At 39.8% G+C, this 21,801-nt stretch overlaps 1 long non-coding RNA gene across 1 annotated transcript in view; it reads right to left on the minus strand.

The window, feature by feature from the left end:
- The window catches only part of LOC135315747 (uncharacterized), a 41,277-nt gene extending 20,581 nt beyond the window's left edge, over positions 1 to 20,696 (minus strand). The window contains exons 1-2 of the long non-coding RNA XR_010375251.1: positions 20,636 to 20,696; positions 814 to 927 (exon numbers count right to left, since the gene is read on the minus strand). This is a non-coding gene — a long non-coding RNA (uncharacterized LOC135315747). The remainder of the gene's footprint in view (positions 1 to 813; positions 928 to 20,635) is intronic.
- Positions 20,697 to 21,801: the final 1,105 nt, after the last annotated feature.

A 21,801-nucleotide genomic window follows, 5' to 3' on the forward strand; every position in this document is an offset into this window, starting at 1 on the left:
TTGTTCCCAGTACATATAACTAAAGGATTCTGGGCTATTGCTGAGGCTTCTGGATGCTAATGAAATACAAACAACTAGGGAAGCAGCAAGAGAAGAGATTTGCATCCGTAAGCAGATAGGGGCACGTAGCGCACAAGATCTTACAATGCTTGCCATAAATAAATATTTGAAAAACAGAATAGTTGCTCTATACTATCAATATATTTCCTTCTTAGAACTGAACATCTGTGAGTCATGAAGGCTAGTTCTATTGAAGAGATGACCTGATAAACTGAGGGAGACAATTTAGGCTTTTAAAAGAAAAAGGTCTCATAAAAACTACTTATTTGCCTGCTGAGTGCAGCACCATAGTTGAAATGAGAGGTGTTCAGAAAGGGAGCATGACATGGCCAGGGAAAAGGTGTTATAATTTTAGGGCTTAACTGTATGCCAAGCTTTAGAAAAAGAGCTGGGAGGCAGCAGGAGAGGGAAGTGGAAAGAAGAAAGAGTTCTAACAACTTTTGCTTTATATTCATACAACGGAGCTCTTCTGAAACGACTAGCCAGTTGAAGAAAGTAACTGTCTGCTCTGAAGTGGGTTATGGTAATTTCAGCATGGGCGAACAGGGAAAGGGAGGGCAGGAGACAGAAATAGGGAAGGCATGTACAAACATATCTGTATTCTGCTTTCAAGTCAGTCTGCTGCTGGCGGTCCTCCTGCTGCTTCTCACTCTGCATTGACTCTCTGGGACTGAGCTGCCTGCTTGCTCGTGTCCTCTGCTGCTCCCGCTCGTGTTGACAGTGCATAGGCTAGAACACTTTGTCTGTTCTTACTGTGCTCCTGGAGTCGTAAGTCCTCCTCAGAGTGACAGGTGGGCCAGGATTTACAGCAGGATGTCAATTCCAGGTAGTAGTCTGACATTTGCGGGTAGGTATACTTTAAATGTGCTTTAAACAGAAACAAATATCATGTGTAGGTACAAATATTTATGAACGTACAGCAAATATGGAGATGATTTGCTTGTGAGAAGGAGCTTATTAATTGATTTTAGATTCTTTTATTGGTATTTGACTTTATCATGTTGGGCAACATCTTTATGAAATGTGTATTAGCACATTTACCCTGGTTTAAGTGAAGTTATACCCAGTCTGGTTGAGCTGTGGATCTGACCTGAAAGAGAGGTAAGAAATAGGCAAGAGAAACACATTAAAAAAAGAGGGAGAACTAGCAAGACTGTAATCATAAGGAAGCATGCTATTCAGAAGTGCAGTTACTATTTCGATATAATATTACCAGTAGGAAGCCCGAGCACATCATGGAGACATGAAGCTTCTTGCTCTGCCATGGGACACCCAAAGATCAGCACAGAAAACAGACCTTGGTCTCTACTCGGATTAGGCCTCAGGCTCATCAGAAGCATCTCTTACTTAATAGAGTTTGTCTGTAACACAGCCTAAGAGGACTATTATTAAAAGATTAGGCTGCCCCCGTCCTCTTGATTAATTAATTTTTCAGCGTAGAAGGGAAACTCCGTGGTCCCAGTCTATCGCTGAAGTAACGTATTACAGTACCTGATCACAGTCAGACCAGTCAGCCTCCATGCATATCTGTGTATGAGCAAATCATTCTGTAGCCAGTTCAAGATCAGTCAAATAATGGGCTGAGTAAAAATTGTGCATCAAGCTAACCAGGGAAAAGAAAAAGCCACACACTGGATTCTAGTCCTTCAAGATGAAAATAAAACCAGCTTGCTTGAGAGAAACATCTTGTACTAGGACATTCCTTTTACAGAAATTGAACAATAACTGAAATGAACTTTTCACTGGAATCTTTTGAAGGAAACTAAGTCTAAAAAAAGGTTGATGGTGTTTCTGAACAGAATTCTGCATTGAAACAAAGCAAGACTGTAAGTAGGAATGAATGAGGCACTACATGCTATCCTCAGATAGCCAGTGGCCCTGTAGTAAGGGCATTCATTTATAAATCAGATGACACCATGCAGGTTCTGACTCTAAGCAATGCAGAGTTAGGATTTAACTCTTCTTCGTCTTCCCAGTCTCAGGTGATGCTTTTTCCACTAGACAGTTGCGTCCGATTTCTCACAACTGGAAAGTCTTGGCTTCCTCCTGATTTAGTGTGAGGGTATTTTTGAAAGCTCAAATCTTTCCATCAGGTTGGCAGTCCTTTCACTGTGGCTTCCTAGCCAACACTTTTCATTATGAAACAGGGGGTAAGAAGAAAATAAGAATCTCTAACAGCTCAGTGTCAGCCCAGAGTGAACACAAAGCTACACATTGTGTCAAAAAGGGGAAGAAGATAGTCCTGTCCCTGTGAGTACCGGCCTCATTTTTTTATTCTAACTACTCAAGTGGATTTCCTGGGGTACCTGCAGGTGACACACAGGATCTCATTTTTGACAGCTAACCAGACAGACATTTTAAGCCACATACATATAACTGGAAGATAAAAATGCTTTTAATACTGTGCTGGGAAAACAGGGAGTTTGAACTTTAAAAGAAGATGCTTTGAGGAAGGGGGTGGGGGGTCAAAGGAAAGGATTAAACAGCACTTTACCATCAAGTCTGACAGACTGGTGCCAGTTAGGGAATCTCTGGAAAAAAATCCTATTCTTTACGAGACTTTTACTACCCATCAACAACACACCAAAACTACACCTATCAATGTACTTTGTCACTTTTTTCTTCTTTTCCCGGAAGAACAACTGTAAGGATTTGTTATAAAAAAAGGTCCTTGCTGCTTCATTTCTATGAGAACAGGAGTTGGTGAAGGAAAGCCACTAAATCAGAAGAAGTGGAGGTTTAGGATGAGATTAGTCCTAAGGGAGTTCATGCCACAGACCAGATTTCACCTCTGAGGATACTTGTTGCCTACCATCTCTATACAGACATTACTTTGAAAATTTCGAGTGAGGGATATCACATTTTCCTGATACGCAACTTGCTTATAGCCGCCAGTCAGTAAGGAAGCTTCTAGGCAAAACCATTAACTTAGTCTGTACGCCAACAAGGAGATAACTGCATTTTTGCCATTAATGTGACACCAAGTCCCAAGTCATAAACTATTTTGCTGCATTAACACCTTGCTATATCAACAGCAATAAGTCAAAATTTATAAAATGGCTAATAAGGCTGAATTATTACCCAATGACAACTATCTCACCTGGAACTATATCTAGCTAATGCATGGCTGTCCACAGCTGACCACAGCTCCTTCCAATCCCATACTAGTACTTCATCTACACAGAGAGGCCCTTGTGAAAAGGTTCATCCAAGGAGATGATCTGTCAAGCACACAGTTTTACTCAATCTAATAATTATTTGTATCTGGACCAGCAATTCCTCATAGGTAAGAGCAGCATTAATCTGATGAGGCTCTTAGATCAAGCACTTAAACTTTTCCATTTGCCAGTTGTCCTTCTTCAGTCAAAATGACAATATTTTCCTACCTCATAACGCTATTAAGGCTATATACATTAATGTTTGAATACTCTCAGATATTATGGCAAGGGGTGAACGCAGAAATTTCTACAGAAATGTAAATCTGACATAAAAGCCTTTCTAGATTCAAGTCAAATGTTACTGACAACTTTGTGCTCACAGTTCTGCTCCTCCCTGCAAAGATAACTAAATTCATCTCACAACATGCACATAAAAATATTATCACAAAATAAATGTTATTATAGCATACTAAAATTTTACTTTTCTGCCATGAAAAACCTGTGTTGTCTTAGCAATATTTTTATTATTTTTGTCCTACCATGTGTTTGTCATTTGTGTCAGCTTTGCTTTTTAAATTTGAAAATATGACAAAGCCAGACTCCCCTGAAAAGCCACAGTTCCATGTGTAGAAAAAGGCAAAACCCACATACATTTAAAATTTTGACAGCTTTAGCACAAAATAGAGGCCTGTATGATGCAAAGTTTTTAAAGAAGTTAACCTCCTTTCCCATAAAACCCTTCCAAATTATTTACACATAATTTGAATTTCAAGAATACAGGGAGAACCCCTTCCCACAATAATGGTAGGCCCCCGAAGATGAAAGAATTTTCTACTGGAATGGCAAGACACCAGGAACGTCAAGAATTTTGTCTTTCCTATATTGAAAATTTATTCTATATCCATTATTTTCATGGGTGTAAAAACCTCAAACCCTTAACAAAAATCTTCAGTAGCAGAAAGAGCACACTCGCACAAAGTTCTGTCAAGTAAGTTTTAGCAGGATTTTTCTTTTGTTTTTTTGTTTTATTTTATTTCTTGATAGGGTAAGCTTAACTTGTCAGAAGACACTTTGACAATGCCAAATTTCAAAATGCATACTTCAAGATCTCCAAATTACAAAACTGCCTTAAGTTAGATTTTACCTTGTTCTGAATTTTAACTTTCACATTATTCTTCAGCCATATTTTAGTTTCCCTTTGTAAGTCTGATTACTAGAAAGATTATTTTTCATTACAAGTTCTTATAAAAATTTAATAAGGCTAGCTTCTGAAGAAGGCAAATTTAAAAAGATAACTTGATGGCATACTTGTTATAAAACTTCAGAACTACACACTTCCAATCTTCCTTTTGAGCACTGAAAATTCTTGGACCTTTGACCAAAACAAAACAGCTTAGGGAGAGAATGCAAATAAGCAAGGAAGGGAAAACAGATATTCACATAAAATACTTCCTATTTCCAGTGATGACCAATCCTTCTCTGGATCCATAGACCCAGTTATAGTCTTCTATTAAAGTGCTTTCTGACAAGCTACCCATAAGCTATCCATTTACATACAAGGAGTATTCCTTCTGGAACGAAAACATCCCTTTTTTAAGTTAAACAGTTGTGCAAGTTAGGTTCAAGCTACATGGAAAAATCAGACCTAAAATTTCTCTTTGCAGCCAAACTGGACAGTCATATATCAAAAGCGTTAGCATTTTCCAACTCTTCTAGCTAATGAGAGATGATATGATGAGAATATAGCCTATCTACAGGAGGTGAGTCATCAAAACATCAACATGTACACCTTCTCCCTCCAGAAGGGGTCAAAGAAATTTGGAGAGAGACTTCATCCTCTCCTGCGTTAGAGCAGAACATCACAGAGTGTGCTGTGGTTTGTTGCTTGTTTTTTTTTTTTTAATTAGGTTTAGTGGACGTAAGTCATCATAGACGTTTCCTTCCTTTTATCTTCCTTGGAAAAAAGACAGCTTTTAACTGTTTGGGTCTCTAAATTGGCAGGATTACTTAGAAGTTTTAAAAGGCATTACAGACAACTGTTTTCAAGGCAACATGTTTCCTTAGTGTCCCAGATGAATGTGGTACACAATTAATCATTTTGTCAGTTTATCACTGACAAGCCGATTAAAAAATCCCCCAATTTTTTGATGAAGTGCTTCCTTTAGAGATGTGTTTAAGAGAAAAGAAATAACCATGAATGCCTCTCTGGCCGTGCTATCATATTTTGCTTGGATAGCTGTGCCTATTTTTAATTCTGACTTGTTCACGTGTTCCCACTATGGCAAATCATTTTAAACATAACGAGTTTCAATGGATTATTTTTGTTGTTAATGGAAAAAGGTCTTGTTAGAAGATTTTACTGTGCTTATTCAATGCCATTTCCCAATGAAAAGCAGATAAACTATACTTACGTTCTATGTAGAGTAACTAAAATAATTTACTGCTGTAGACAAGAATTTAACTACCCCCAAAGTCAATTTACTTTTGTTTCCCAAAGTAATTAACTTAACCTTCTTGAGGTGTATATACCTATGTTTTGTCATACTACAAAGCATTAAATCTAAGCGTCATTATGTGCCAAGTGATCAATTAAGACATTTATAAATGGATAACTGTATCATCATTACTCTACACGTGTAATTAGGCCTCAGCAAAATTCCGACATCCCATCCTGCAGAATAACCTGAAGCTGGGCTAATCCTAAAATCAGATACCAAAGTAGCAAATTCACAAATATATAAGTCCTGAAAAAACTATTTGTTTTCAACCTGACTCTTTTATCAGCTCTTGCTACAGTAAGTTAGCACCACATAATTGTTGAACCAAGTGAAAGACTGCCCAAAAACTTTGATAGGATTTATGCCCTTTCAGAGCACAGCAGGATTAATTAGACATACTCCTGGTGGTGGGCTGCTCTATCGAGCGGATGTTTGACCCCGTACTGAACTGTTCTACTATAAGCATAGTGGTATTGTCTTCACTAGGAAGAAAAGTAACTTTTCTTAGTACAGCTCAGAAGACACTTTTAGCTTCTGCAGACTTACAAAGAACCCCTAACTTCCCCTGATCTCAAGCCTGTCTTCAGTTAATGTCAGCTCAACCCAAAACATGTGCTTTGTTTCAGGAGGTACCTGTAAGCTAAACGAAAGCGCTTGTCTCTCAAGCAGCTGAAACGGTCTGAGACACCTGTTAAAAAAAGCATAGTGCTGTGAGGTGTCATTAGCCCTTTTTATTCCTGCAATGCACCTTCGGGAAAGGCAACCCAATCTCAGAGATTAAGACGTTGAGCAGAACTGGCCCCTGCCTGAGGCAGAGTCCATGGTGGGGGACTTTTCCATGCATCATCACCTGATACTATCTACTCACTCCAGTCCCCAGCTGCCTGCCCCCAACCAGCCAGATGACAGCCAGGATACCTATTCTTGGCTCACTGAAGTGCAGGGTAGCCCTATGTGTCTTTGAAACCCAGATAGGCTTCTCAGCCTGGAACTCATGCTTTTTATCCTGTTTTTATTATTTTCCTAAATTTCAGACCTGAACCATTTTCATCTTTTGTCTCTTTCTTGTGAGTTCAGATGTACAGCTTCTAAATGAAGCGCAGTCCTTTGGAAAGACAGCTTTGCAATTAACCATTCGAGTGCATGAAGAATTTTGTCATAGCATCACATTTGCTTAAAAAGAACGTAGCCGGCAAGAGCTAGCTTGTCAAAACAACAAGATTAGTCTTTTTTTTTTTATTAGATAAAAGGATACTTTCATGTTGGTCAGGAACACCTCCGTGTTCATATTGATACAGATTTCTTTTTTTTTTTCCCCCTTCTGACTTTAATGAAAGGAGAACGAGGCTTTTCAGATTTTATTACCACGGTCACTGCTGAAATGTGTATTAAATTAGAGATGTGCCAGTGCTGGGGTTTTAGCAATAATTCAGACAGCTATGGAACCACTACAGATGTGTCAGTCTCTTCTCTCTGCTTAACATCTGCTTCAATAAATCCAAATCAGATGCTGGCTCACCAAGTCCACAGCAAAGCCTATGAACTTAAAACAAATACCTTTCTAAACCACATCCTATTAAAGACAACGATATATATAAGTGTGGATATATTAATAAGAAACTAAGCTTCCCAGACCAAGCAGTGCTCACCGTTACATAATTGTTATCTACAATAGTTCAGTGCCTCGATTTCTGAGGCACTCATTTTTTCAGTTTACAGAAGAGGATGACAATTAAACACAGATGAGAGAGTTGCATTTTCCCATTACGGTAGCAGCAAAGTTGGAATGCTGTTGGGTGTATATGCGCACATATGCACCCCACCCCCACCTTTCCTAAGCCTAATTTCAGTTTTTGTGTGTAGGACGCCACAAAATTTGACTAACCCCTCCCTGCCAAAAGTAGGGTAAACCAAAATCTTAAATGTCAGATCACAATACATCACTAGCAAGGAAAATTTGGGAAGAAGGGAGGAAAATATTCACCTCACAGTATCAGGGAAATGATATTTAAGTTTATTTGATTTCCTGTAATCAGCTATATATTTTAACTACACCCCTTGCCTATTTTTTATGATACACATGGCATTTTCTTTGATTCCTTTTCATGAGAATTAAACCCCTGAAAGAGGTGCAAATGACTAAGGCATTGTCATAAACTATTCAAAGAGGTGAGTACGATACCACACCGAAACGTCCTCGTGACCTACAGTAAAAGAAAAAAAGTCAGAGTGCTATTGACAGGCACAGACAAGCAGAGGAGGCCATGGAGATTGATGACAGCATAGCAATTCCTCCAAGCCACCGGGCAAATAGTCACGGCCACAGTAAGTGACACATGGCAGCAAATCCATCTGCAGCAGCAACAGCTCAGACCACTCCCGAAAGCTCAGCCACTGGTTCAGAGGCGGCAAATGCACGTTCAGGGCACTGAGCTAAACACACACATCCACCACAGAGGAACAAGCTGCCACGCTTCTTCCCCACCAGCTACTGGGGGCAACAGAAAGAGACTGGGGTAAGTTTGGGAAGGCACCATGGGCACCCATCAGAAATTACCATACTGTAGCTCCACAAGGGAAAATGCAAAGCATTGCTTTGCCCTAACAGACTGAGTAAGGGTTTGCCTTAGCACTTCTCTCCTGGCAAACACGAGGGGTAATTATGGTTACCACGTGCTAGCAAATAGCAACTATCCTCAGAAATACAAGGTCTTTTTTAGACCAAGTGTTCCAAGGGAGGAAGCTGCCCTGATCTGCACTGCCATTTGAATTCAGACATTTTTCCTCCCTCCATAATTTGCTACAGATTTCTAATTTAAGCATCACATATTAATGTACGCTTTTATACAGTGACCCTAATACTTTGTAATCATCAGAGATTGATTTATCCCCCCCTTTTTTAATATGTGCTTTATACTCAACATTCTTGTAAAGACTGGTGGCAAATTACTGCAGTTAGAAAAATACGTTACCATAAATTTTGAGACAGGGCAAAGAAGTGTTAGCAGCAGGTCTGTGGTGCTATAAATACTCATTTTTACTTGCTTTGAATATTACAAAAGAGTGGAATGAGTCATTTTGATCTAGGGAAAGATTTATGAGAACTGGGAGGTCTGTAAGCACTTCAGTATGTTTTTCTCAGTTCTGCCCTGATGTCCAGGCTCATGTGTTTTCACTAATACAAATAATAATTATGGGCCTCTCTCTAATGAGCAGCATGGCGAGATGTTAGAGATGCCCCATGAGGGAGCAGATAGTGCAGGAGGCCCCCAGAGCAGCGCTGTTACCCCAGTGGGTACCGAGCTGTACCAAGCAGCCCAAGTACGGCACTGTGGTGAATTGATTACTGGTTTTCCTTCCTGCCCTGTGCAGGGCAAAAATAAATGCAGTGCTACCCACTGGCCTATGCTACCCCAGTCAGTGATTTGATTTTAGTTCTCTTGAGGGCTGAGTTCAGCCTCCTCCAAATTGTGTGATACTCCAAGCATTTGCTATGCTGAGACAAGTGGAAATACTCAACCCTTATTCCCTTTAAATGAAAAGTGGTGGGAGGGAAAGATTTTATTTTAATTTATTTTATTTTATTAATAATCAATTAATAATTAAAGAAAGTTTTGAGAAAGTCGCTCAGGTCTGGAAGGCCTGGGGAAGAAGACCCTCATGACTCAGCATCAGGGTACTCACCTGGGACGAGGTAAGCCCCAGTACTTATCTGCAATCTATTCCCCGCATACTAGGTGAGTAACCCAGCCATCTTCTAGTATAGCTTCCGTCTCCCAGTGGAAACTTTATAAATACCCTGGTTTCCTTCTGCTTTGGATAGGGAAGCTTTCTCACATCATCAGTGTTCCCACTCACTTCTGTTGATGAGATGCCCAGCGATGACATGCCCAGAAGTTGTATGACTGAACTGGCCATTAAGTTATACCATTTAAAAAAAATCCTTAGAGGAATGTACTGAAACAAAATTACTGCTCTTTACAGTCCAGAGACACTTAAGGGACTAAGGGAGGGCAGAAAAAGAGTAGGACATCAAGGAGAAAATAAACGCCTCTCTCCCCTGCTAAAATCCTGTATCTAAATGAAGCAGGAAAAATGTAGGAATGGCTTGGTGGGAAAAATTGTCAAGGCAGTTCAAACATTTTGCACTTTCTTAGATCAGTTAGCCCTATTTGGCTAACACTTTCACAAGGACTTTACCAGTTGCAAGGATAAGCATTCTTACCCTCTAAATTAGAAATGTTCCAGAACAAATTTTTTTCACCTTCTTCCATATGGCTCCATAGCTTGCTAATCAGACCTTATGCAACCTTGCAGGGTGGAAGCAATGCATATAGCCCACTACCGGCTCTTGTCTGGGCCATAGAATGATTGCTGTTAGGAGATAATAAGGGCAGGCTTTTCACCTCTGTCTTTTGAGAAACACCTACTAAAGGAACTATTGAAGTCTGTGAGCTAAAAATCATAGAAGACAGCTTTTCAACAATTATTAGAATCATGAGAAAGAGGTAAAGTAAAATGTTAGTGCTGTAAACACAAAGCCAGGGTGCCCCCTCTCATTTTCTCAAGCCCTTACCTCCTCAGACAAGGACCCCTGAAAAGTAACGTAAGACAGAAAGCAAGTATAACTAAAAACACAGCAAATTGATAGGACACTTGAAAAAATGTTGCAATGGGTAAATAAGAGTTTATGGGCATATTCAAATGCTCACATTCTTCTTATGCTGCTGCTTCTGAAATCCTCTTCTACAAAAGTCAAAAATCAAAAAATCTGTTTCCAGGAATGCAACAGTGGAGGTAGCAATGCTATACATTTGAGCTAATAGGATATGCTTTAATTAGCCAATCTCTCCCACAAACTAAATGCTCAAAACTATAGACAGATTGGAAAACTAGCAAGAAGCCAGTCAGCTGAATTTCAGCTTTTTTTTCTTTCTGTAGGATAGGATGGAATATGGTAGAACCATCTGTAAAGGCACTTCAGTTTCAGTACAGAAAGAATCAGAATTCATTAGAGGATATTTTAAACACTTTAATGTCATCTTGCAATATTCTATAAAAAGGTGTTCTACAGAGGTTCTTAGACTAGCACTGTGATACAGCAAACTCCCATCTTACAAGCATCCTTCATTTGAACAATGACTCTACCTCTTTCTGAATTCAACTCTGTTACTTTTCTCCATAACAGCATGGATGAAAACTTGAATAATTCTATTCTGGTCATGATATAAGATACTCATACATTCTGTTGATATATATATATATGTGTGTGTGTGTATATGTGTTTGTACATATATATACAAATGAATGATAAATATGTATATCATAGAATCATAGAATCGTTAAGGTTGGAAAAGACCCTTAAGATCATCGAGTCCAACTGCTAACCTATCACTGCCCAGTCCACCACTAAACCATATCCTCAAGGTCCACCTCTACCCTTCTTTTAAATACCTCCAGGGATGGAGACTTCACCACCTCCCTGGGCAGCCTGTTCCAATGCCTGACAACCCTTTTGGTGAAGAAGTTTTTCCTAATATCCAACCTACACTTCCCCTGGCGCAGCTTGAGGCCATTTCCTCCCATCCTATCACTTGTTACTAGGGAGAAGAGACTGAACCCCACCTTGCTACAACCTCCTTTCAGGTAGTTGTAGAGAGTGATAAGGTCTCCCCTCAGCCTCCTCTTCTCCAGACTAAACAACCCCAGCTCCCTCAGCTGCTCCTCATAAGACTTGTTCTCCAGACCCTTCACCAGCTTCTTGCCCTTCTTTGGACACGCTCCAGCACCTCAATGTCCTTCTTGTAGTGAGGGGCCCAAAACTGAACACAGTACTCAAGGTGCGGCCTCACCAGTGCTGAGTACAGGGGCACAATCACCTCCCTGCTCCTGCTGGCCACACTATTCCTGATAGAAGCCAGGGTGCCTTTGGCCTTCTTGGCCACCTGAGCACACCGCTGGCTCATGTCCAGCCGGCTGTCAACCAACACCCCCAGGCCCTTTTCCTCCAGGCAGCTCTCCAGCCACTCCTCCCCAAGCCTGTAGTGTTGCATGGGGTTGTTGTGACCCAAGTGCAGGACCCGGCGCTTAGCCTTGTTGAATCTCATACCGCTGGCTCTGGCCCAATGATCCAGCCTGTCCAGGTCCCTCTGTAGGGACTTCCTGCCCTCCAGCAGATTGACACTTCCACCCAGCTTGGTGTCATCTGCAAACTTACTGAGGGTGCACTCAATCCCCTCATCCAGATCATCAATGAAGATATTGAACAGGACCGGCCCCAACACTGAGCCCTGAGGAGCACCACTCATGACCAGCTGCCAACTGGATTTGACTCCATTCACCACCACTCTCTGGGCTTGGCCGTCCAGCCAGTTGTTAACCCAGTGCAGAGTGCACTTGTCCAAGCCGTGAGCAGCCAGCTTCTCCAGGAGAATGCTGTGGGAGACAGCGTCAAAGGCCTTACTAAAGTCCAAGTAGACACCGTACACAGCCTTCCCCTCAGCCACTAAGCGGGTCACCATATCATAGAAGGAGACCAGGTTAGTGAGGCAGGACCTCCCTTTCATAAACCCATGCTGGCTGAGCCCGATCAGACAAATGCACAATCACATCTGTGCAAACTGAAGAAGGTGACAAGTCAAAGCATTGCACAATTGCATATATTTTACTTTCTGTTGCTAGGACACCACAGCCACCGCTGGAAGCTGTTCCTGTTCTTGTTAATGGACTTACAGGTCTGCGTGATGCACGGCCAAGCCCTGAGGCCTCACCTTCATGCTGTCAGCCTGGACCGCAGACCCGTCTTCTCAGGCCCTGCATAACTGGCCTGCTGGACTGTGGCAGACATTATGCAATGGCTGTTGCTTTGCTGGTCTCCAATAGACATCAAAAAAAAAAAAAATGCTAAAAGGAAACATTTTATGAGTCTGGATGCTTCAGTGACCTCAATGCTTTTCTTTGTACCTTGAAAAAGTCGTAATTCTCCTCTCCAGGCAGCTTATAGCTAGTAACATAGTAATGGGATCATTCAAGAAAGTATTAAGTATTTCTAAAGGTTTTGGACAATATAAAAAACAAACAAACAAAAAAAAATCTGTCACTGAAAGATAACTTTCTACTTAAGTTCAGTTCAGCAAGTTTCTGTAAATAGCTTAGGACCAATACAAAAGCCACCAATAATACAACCTCTTCACAGTGAGCGTCGGAGTTCAGTGAATATAACACAGTATAACTTGGGTGGGTTGTGGCCTAATTCAGTTTATGCTTTGACCTAATCCATGAAGTGCATGGTACATGGCAACTGTAAAATGAGCTGTGTACTAGCACTGTACAGCACTGGTGCTTCTTACTGGGAGCAAGGCCAGATTTTTTGGCCTTAATTGAATCTGTAGCATCCATTCAGACCCTCTGTGTCAACACTAAACTATTTTGAGCAATATCACTAGTTGGCTGAGGCCTCCTTTTATTGCCTGGACCACATCTGAACCTCTGAAGCAATGTTTTACATTATGAGGTAGAGGTTTAGGGTATAAAGTCAGGCTACGAGGATACAACTGCCATGAAACTGTTATGTTGGGACCTTTTTTGTATTCTTTTTTTTTTTTTTTTTAATTCTTTTTTTTTTTTTTTGGACTGCTTAGAACTTTACACTTACTGACAAGGGTTTAGGAATATCATGGCTGCCAGACTGACCCATTTGTTATTGTGCCATGATGATAAGCATTGCAGTCAGTCATTTCACCACCATCACAGTCAGCCCTAGGGACTACATTTGTCAAGATCCAACAATGAACACTTTAAGATTGAGTAGTTGCGAGATTAATTTTTGTAAACATGTATATACATTACTTCCTTCAGTCTGCAAAGATGCAAAGGTGAGCCACTCATTCCAATACCAGGCAGCTGAGATAAGACAATACAGCATATACTTTATTCATATATTTGTTTCTTGTCTCAGTGTGGCAGGTCCCCTTGCACTGATACTTGCAGTGTCTAGACAAACATGATCACTATTCAGTAGGAATTGTCTATAAACTCTACACCTTGTACCTGCATTTAAAGAAGAGTTGCTGAGGCTCAGGACACAGCACCAGTTGTGATTGTTTCTGTTTACATAAATGCCAAGATCTTAATTTCCAGAGTTTTCTGCCTCAGTAACTCTTCCCACTCCAAATGAAAGACTGACCAATTATCCAAGCGTCCATCCTCCTTCCGCTCAACAAAATCTTGTGCTGCAGATGGTGCAAATGGCCTGGCATATTCAAAATCCAGTATATTTGTCTCTGAAAGACTGCCAAAGACAACAAAACAGTTCACGCGTAAGGTAAAGTGGCAGAGCCCTCTGGAAAATTTTGCCCATTTATAGCACATCTGACCCCAGACAGGGCTCTCGGCTCCCCACTTTGACAGGAGGTGCACATGCAAGTCTTTGTACCTCATTGCCTAAATAACTTTGAGAGTCAAGGCCAGGAAGCCTGCCTAAAAATAAGTTTCCAGATGGAGATTCAGCAACATAACCTGATACAAACGTTAGAGTGACGCAGCCTTCATTGTCTCAAAGTGCTTTGGTACAATTTTCCTGAACAAAAAATGTTCAGAAATTGCTATCAAGTTAACATCACAATTACCATTTCATTTTCATTTGTCAGGAACTTAATACTTTGAACATTTAGATCTTTTGAGTACACGTAACTAACAATTTTCTGTGAGATATTGTGGTTACAAACCACAGTGCGTGGCCACACGGAAACCTGATGGAAGTTTCCTACTGCTGCTCACCTTTAGGAAAACGCAGGAGTTAAATCAAAAGGGTGAGATATTCCTGAGAACCACTACCTTACCCATATCACTGTGCAAGGCTCACTGCTGCAAATTCTGTTTTTCTTCAAGTATTCGCATATTATCCTGAATGCAGACAGAGCTGAAGCATGCTGCACAGCTCATAAGACCTGTTAAAAACCAAATCGTTCAAGAAGAAGGGAGGATTCATATAACCGTGCCCTTCTTCCCCAGCACCAACTTCACAGAAAGAAATTGGGAGAGCAGTACTGTGGGTGAGAATTTTGTTCTTGGCTGAATATCTCATGATATTTAGGAATAGGCAATACAGAGCAAGTTCTGATACCACAACAGAAAGGGAAAAAATATAGCAAAACCTTAACAAGATTTTTCTTCCTTTTCACATACATGTGTCCCTAGAGCTCATGTTTATTTCTCAGCAATGTGAAAAAGCAACTTAAAATAAATTTTGCAAAGGGTACAACCATACGATTCACCCATGTGTGTAAAAGACCCAAAGAGAAAAAAAAAGAGTAGGGACAAAACTTAAGTTTTTAGGGGGCTAAGAAAATAATATAAAAAAGAATAACTATGCACTTGAGAAAAATGATATGGAGGAAACATATGGACGCAAAGAAGAAAGTAGATATAGTGAGAATACGGTCTGCAACTCCCTTCCCCATTGCGGTTTTGTAGAGAGAAGCCAATGCTCTGAACTAAGAATTCTAAAGTAAAACCGGCGTTTGATTTTAAGGCAGATTTTGATCACAAAATGTATATGGTGGCTCACCTATGGAGCCTTCATAGCTGCTGTCATCAATAGTCATTGTTAATGCTCAGGAGAAGCTCAGAAGTGTGAGAAAAAGTATGTGTACTGTTCCCAACACTACTTTTCACTAATTTTGTAATACTGGGAAGCTCAGTTCAGCTCCCATACTTCAGCATTTCTAAAGGTCTGACAACAAAATAAACCTTTACAATATGTTTGTGGAAAGCGTCTAACAACCAAAACGTAAATATACCTTAAAAACAATATTCCCCCTACCACAAAAGACATTAAAGAACAGCCCATCTCTTTCAAATTATTATTTTGAGGTGCATAGTAACACAAATCAGCTGTTTGCTCTCCGGAAAACAGTGAATTTGCCATGATAAGTGAACATGTACTGGGAACAATGTTTTTATTTTTTTAGAATAGCAGGAACAACGCCCCCTTTTTAATTAAATTTAAAAAGAAAAAATTTTGAGCAATTCTGCTAGGATAGCATCATCCCCATTTTGTTTTCTGTTCTGCTAAATTAAACTTCCACATTCATCAGAGCTCTGTGGGATGAGTTCCTGCTTATGTTTCGGAGTTATATTCCCGATGAGCGTGCTCTGAGCAGAAGCAATAGGTTCTCCAATAAATACGAGGTGTATTTGAAGAAAGAGACAATGACAGAATGGCTACCGTATGGGCAACATAATGCATTCAACAGTTATAGTACTTAGCATAAACAATATTGTTGACTGATAACAAATAGACTCTTCTTTAATTGATGTAACAGATAAAACCACTCTTCTGTCAAATTAAACTTTGGAAAATGAGTCCACCAGCCCTTTTAATCTACAGCCTGTGAAGATTAAAGTTCATGTTCCAGATGGCCCAAAAATAACCACTAAAAGCTTCCAGCTGTGCTTGAATTACCAAACCAGTGTATATGATCCACAAGTTTGGCATATTATGAATCAAGCCTATAGTGATGGAGAAGGGGAAAGAGGAGGAAATGAAGACAAAACGAGGAATATTCCCTTAGTTTTAGATATCTGTTTTAGGCAAAATATAAGGTTAATTAACCTGAGCTGCTTTTGTTATCAGGAAAACAGGGATCAGTCCCATCAATTTCTGGCAGAACTGTTTTCTGGAGGAATCCATACTGTGTTCTCTCCAGAATCCCACCTGGTTTGGCAGCTTAATCTAACACCTTCAAGCTGAACAGCACAAATAATCCTCTAAGATTTACAGGGACCATCACTAACAATGATTTTTCAGATCATTAAATATGTTACTGGTGGATATTAAGGGCGTTTAGGCAAATGGGTTTGTTATGGCATCCCATTCTTCTGCTTTGCGTTACTTCAGAATTTTTTTCTCTTCCCGCAAATAACTGAGAACATCAGCTGAAGGTATCATTATTATTATTACAGGAGTTTTTAGAGATCTGGCTAGGGGAATGTGACTGCAGAGTTCATTGCAAGTGGTTTGCACAAGTTTTCTGTTCCAATTAATGAACCAAAGCTGTTAACTTCTGCCCTGATTAGCTCAGTTGCCACAGAACTACCATTCAGATTTAAAAGGCGAGAAAGTCAGATGTTTGTATAAGACTAAAAGGAAAGAAAGAACAAGCATAAGAGACTTAACAATTTAGCATGCCCTACTGTTCAGACTATGAAATACACCAAACAGAATAGAAAGAGAAGTACAAAGATGAAATAAAATGTGGGGTTTCTACAATCATGGTATGAAGTGACTACCAGCCATAAAGAACAGCTGATGATTAATGCCTAGATACTAAATACAAACTTCGTCCCGAGCTACATCTCTGATACATTCTTCCGTAAGCCTGCACCTGATGGTAGCCAGCACGTAATGGTTCAAAAGCCAGATCTCAGAGATCTGACTACAACTGGACCAAGGCTTCTGTATTTGCAGACAGCAACTGAGTCTTCCCAAGGTCTAAGAACAAAAATGGCAGCTGGTCAGTAAAACGCACTCTTTCAAACTTAAACAACCAACACAACTTCTCCCTAGAAGAGAATAAAATGAGGAAAAACAATCAGAAAATTATCAAAAAGAAGACATACTAAATTTTTCAGGTTTTGAATAGCAATTTGGAGAGTACTTAAAAGTAATGTTCTTATATTTTGAAAAAAGCTTGGGTAAAGAATTGTCATGAAAGAAATATTTAAAATGGTCCTGTAGAGGAGAGGGTGAAAGAGGAAGATAAATAATCCCCTGAGAAACTGTGGAGGAAAGGAAAGTGGTCTTAAAAATATGAATACAGTCCCCTTCCAAAACACATCAAAAGAAAAAGATGACTAAAGATGTTAGTTGTAAACAACTCCTAGCAGGAAGCCAGAGGTTCACAAAGATTCATCTTTCTACAGGCAGACGATAAGAAACAAGCTGAGAAACTCAAGCGTAGTAAACTGCTAGATTAGAAAAGTATTTATTCATGTGTGTGCTCTGAAGGAAAAAAAGGAATGAAATAGCAAATGAAGACAAAGCACCAAACCACAGATATTTCTGAATATATAAACCTGCAACATAACATCCATTTCTCATCATAAAGTCCCGATTACCTTAGTAAGAAAATGAAAGCTTTACCACGGAAACTGATAGACGTTTTATGGTAGAGCACAAAGACAAACAGAATTTTATCTGGTCACATCGTCATGTTTTGTTGTTCGGACTTGCTGAGGTGTCAAACCAGATCATAGTGTAGATTAAGATGACGCAGACATTAGTGTGTCCTGGGAGGAAAAGTTCAGTGAATAGAGCAAAGGAAAGAGAAATTTGGGAAAATTTGTTGATGAATCACATTTTTTTTTGTTTAATAAAAAATAAAAGAACCTCTCCTTGTTCATGAACACCCTGCAAAACATGACCATGCTGCCAAGCCTCTCTCCTTAGCATTAGGATTTATCAGACTTTCAGACTGAAGAAACATGTAAGTATAATGGAAAAAGTTGAAAACATCTCTTTCTTAAGGTAAGAGAATTTTTGGGATGCTCTTAAATGATATTCAGGAGAAGGTGGAGACAGATGAGTAAACAGTTCCACAAAGTTGCTGGAATTAACCCAGAAATTTTCCTCTGCTTCCTTGTGCACAGCAGGGAAAATAAACTCCCTCCCACCACCATACTAAGAAAGATGGTTCATACTAGGGTCCTATTTCTCATGCTGTGAACATTAAATTAGACAACAAACAGATAACTAGTAGTCAAATGGATTGTGCTGTGTTTTGAAAAGCTTTTATGCTATCATCAGAAAAATCACATTTTAAGGGAGGCAGCCACAAAGGTACTCATAGAAGTGTAAATGGAAGAGAAGAACATGCCAAAAATGAGTTTAAAGCCCCCAAATTACTTATCCTAAGAACAGGAGAAGTAGGTAGGTTTCCTTTGTGAGGCATTACAGAGTTTTCCTGTGACAGCCAGTCTTCCTTTTTTCTTTTCAGAAGTGCAAGAATGACACCATGAAATGAACAGCAGTGGAATTTAAAACCAAGAAAAGAGAACATTGCTTCCAGCTATTCACACTCATAATCTGTGAAATTTATGGTCTGAGAAGACAGCATTGAAATTAGCTATCCCTTCTTTGAAATGAGCTCAGGGTTCTAGGATCTGTCTAACAACTTTTTGCTTTTTAATACTAAAATACAGGCAATCAAAAGTCAAACTAGCAAAATTCAAATTAGCAAATGTTTTGAGATATTTTTCTTCCTTTACTTATAAGGATTAGTCTTTGGCAAAAACACACTAATTGCGAGGGGAAGTTTTTTCCTTTTTCCTGGCAAACCTTCTCAAATTCTTTTTTTGACTGTAGCATTCCCACACTTTACCACAAAAAAAACCCCAACAACCCAAGAGAGATAAAATTTAAAGGTATTGAACCAATGCATTTCACAACTGAAAACTACCATGCACATGCTTCCATGACCCAGTAACACTATACCTGGAGAACCGAGTGACCACTTTTACACAGGGCACTGAAAAACTTCATTTGCTAAATCACCTAAGGCTGTTGAATCCAGATAGCTTTGAGATAAGAAATGAATTGGGTCTGATGACAAAAACATGAAGCAATCTATTAGCTCTATGCAGCCTATTAGTGCTAAATTTTAACTGAATTTTCAGTTGCGATGTAAAAGTCATAACCAAAAGTCCACCGATGTCACAGTTGCCAAACATAATTTAGGAAATCAGAAGTTTTCGTTTAGTTTCAAGCACTGTTTGTATATCCATAATGAGTATCAGTAGTACTTCTAATGCCTTTTTTCTTAAATATGAAATGGAAGGCAGGGAAAATATGTGACTGGGGCCAGTTTTAATGAAATAACTTAATGACAAAACCATAGCTGGGCTCTCACCTTAGTCTGAAGGCAAGAGAGATCAAACTAAGGCATGGACGGAAGAGAAGAAAGTATAAGTAAAGAGAGAACACAGAAACAAAAGGGGCAAGCTGAAACTTTAGTAACAGTTTCCAAGAAAGAAGCAAGATCAAAGATTCAGAAAGAGGCAGCAGTGTGACAAAATAAAAAACCTGAGGGAAAAAACAGAGAGGAGGAAATGGCTGCTCAGGAAAACTCTGGATCGTTCCATCCCAAGATGCTGTGGAGTTTTACTCTTTCACGTCTGACTGGAAGGTATTTGGCCAGCACAGACCTTTTACAGGAAAATACCAGAGAGTGACCATAAAACCTCCACCCAAGTGTGTTAGTCCTGGCCTATTACTGTATGTATTAACAACAGATAATTGCACACGTGGTGTCTGGGCGATTTTGTCTTGGCACAACAGAAGGTGCCTTCGTAGGAGTGACCCAAGGAGCTGAGTGTTACAGCAAATGGAGCAGGAAGCTACAATTTTATTAAATCAAATTTAATCAATTTATTATCTTCAACAGCTGCTTTAGAAGTCTCTTCTGTATTCTGCACTTGACTTTATTTAAGTGCTTTGTACAAACAGAACCATGGTGGTGCAAGCTTGTGAAAGACAATGTTAAGCTTGGTGCTAAGGATACTTGGATACAAAGGGAAATACTTAGCTACCTGTTTTACTCCAGCTAATGCTTACACAACAGAACTTGGTTTATTACTATAAAAAAATTATACTGAACCTCCTTCTTATGCCCTCCCCCCCTCCCCCCAAGTTTAGCAGGTAATTAAAAAAAAAATTGTCACTGAGGAGCAAAACTAAATACCTTAGGTAGTTATATAGTTCTTAGAATCAAGAATCATCAATAGCTCAAACTTTTCTACCTTTCTTGATGGATGAGTATTGAATGAACAGAAGCAGAGGGAGAAAAGCTAGGAATTAATCCTTAGACCACTTCTACAGAAATCTTCCCCATAAACATAGTGTGGGGAGTATCTTCTCACCTCTTAAAACAATGCTGACTTGCTCCACAGTTGGCTTCTGTATCCAAAGTTGCTTTTCCTGGGAATAAAAAATTAAGAACGTTTAGAGATGTCAACATATATGTTTTGCAAAATGTTACCTATTTACAAAGCTGTCAGTTGCAGCAGGGTATTTTCTAACTCACCTGGGCCAGTGACAATGAAATTCAGCTAACAAACCTCTGCAGATCTGGACACCTTCCAAAGAATAAAGAAGAAAAAAAAAGAAACCAACCAACAAAACTTGTAAGCCCTAAGAAGTCAAGGTTTGGGAACAGCTCTACCTTTCTGCCCAGGATCAGCCGCTGAAGGAAGACTGGCATCTACCTTCTATTCAGGGCTCACTGTCTCAGGAAGACTGTCACGATCTCCTCAAAGCCACCTCAGGCTTTGACTGACCTTCTTGCACCCATAGTAGCACCCAGAGAATATCTTTGTGAAGCCTTTCACTGCCATACCCGTGTCCACAAGTATTATAAAAAAGTATAGTGTAGTTTGACAACTCATTACAAGAAAATAGTCCACATTTTTGTCTAATGCTTCTTTAATCTGAGGGTGATCAGACTTTATAGGTTTTGGGTTTGGGGCCAGGAAGGTTGTTTTTGGTTTGGTCAGGAATGAGAGCAAGAGAGTTTCATTGTTTCTGTGTTCTAGGTCAGGCAAGCAAATACTACAATTGCTGTGGGTAACTGTTGTCTCAAGCTGGCTTGTGTTAGGTGTGCTAAGACAACAGGGTCAGTCCCATGTAATTAAGCAAAGAAACTGGGACCCCTTCTTTGGAACAAACTTTTTCCTTCTTCAGGTCTGCCGGCTGGTTAAAGAAAGCCCTCAGGACTCTCGTGTCTTCTGGTAGCCTCTCTATCTCCAGCATGTTGCTGTCCTTAGCACACTTTATCTCAGCTGGACTCCTCTCTATGTCCTTCAGCAAGAAGGCAGCACTTTGTGTTTTTTTCCAACAGACCAGACCCAGCTGCTCTCCTGGGTCATTAAGGAGCCCCTTCACTTTGCCGCAGTATTCAAGCTTACCAATTCATAAGGCAAAAGTAGAAGAAAGGTTTCTAGTTTAAAAAGCCATAACCATTGTCATAGTACTTCTCATTAAAACATGCTTTGTGCATCGAAATCCTGAAAAATCTGAACCTTCTTAC

Source organism: Phalacrocorax carbo, chromosome 1 (assembly GCF_963921805.1).
Source record: "Phalacrocorax carbo chromosome 1, bPhaCar2.1, whole genome shotgun sequence".
Lineage (NCBI taxonomy): Eukaryota > Metazoa > Chordata > Aves > Suliformes > Phalacrocoracidae > Phalacrocorax > Phalacrocorax carbo.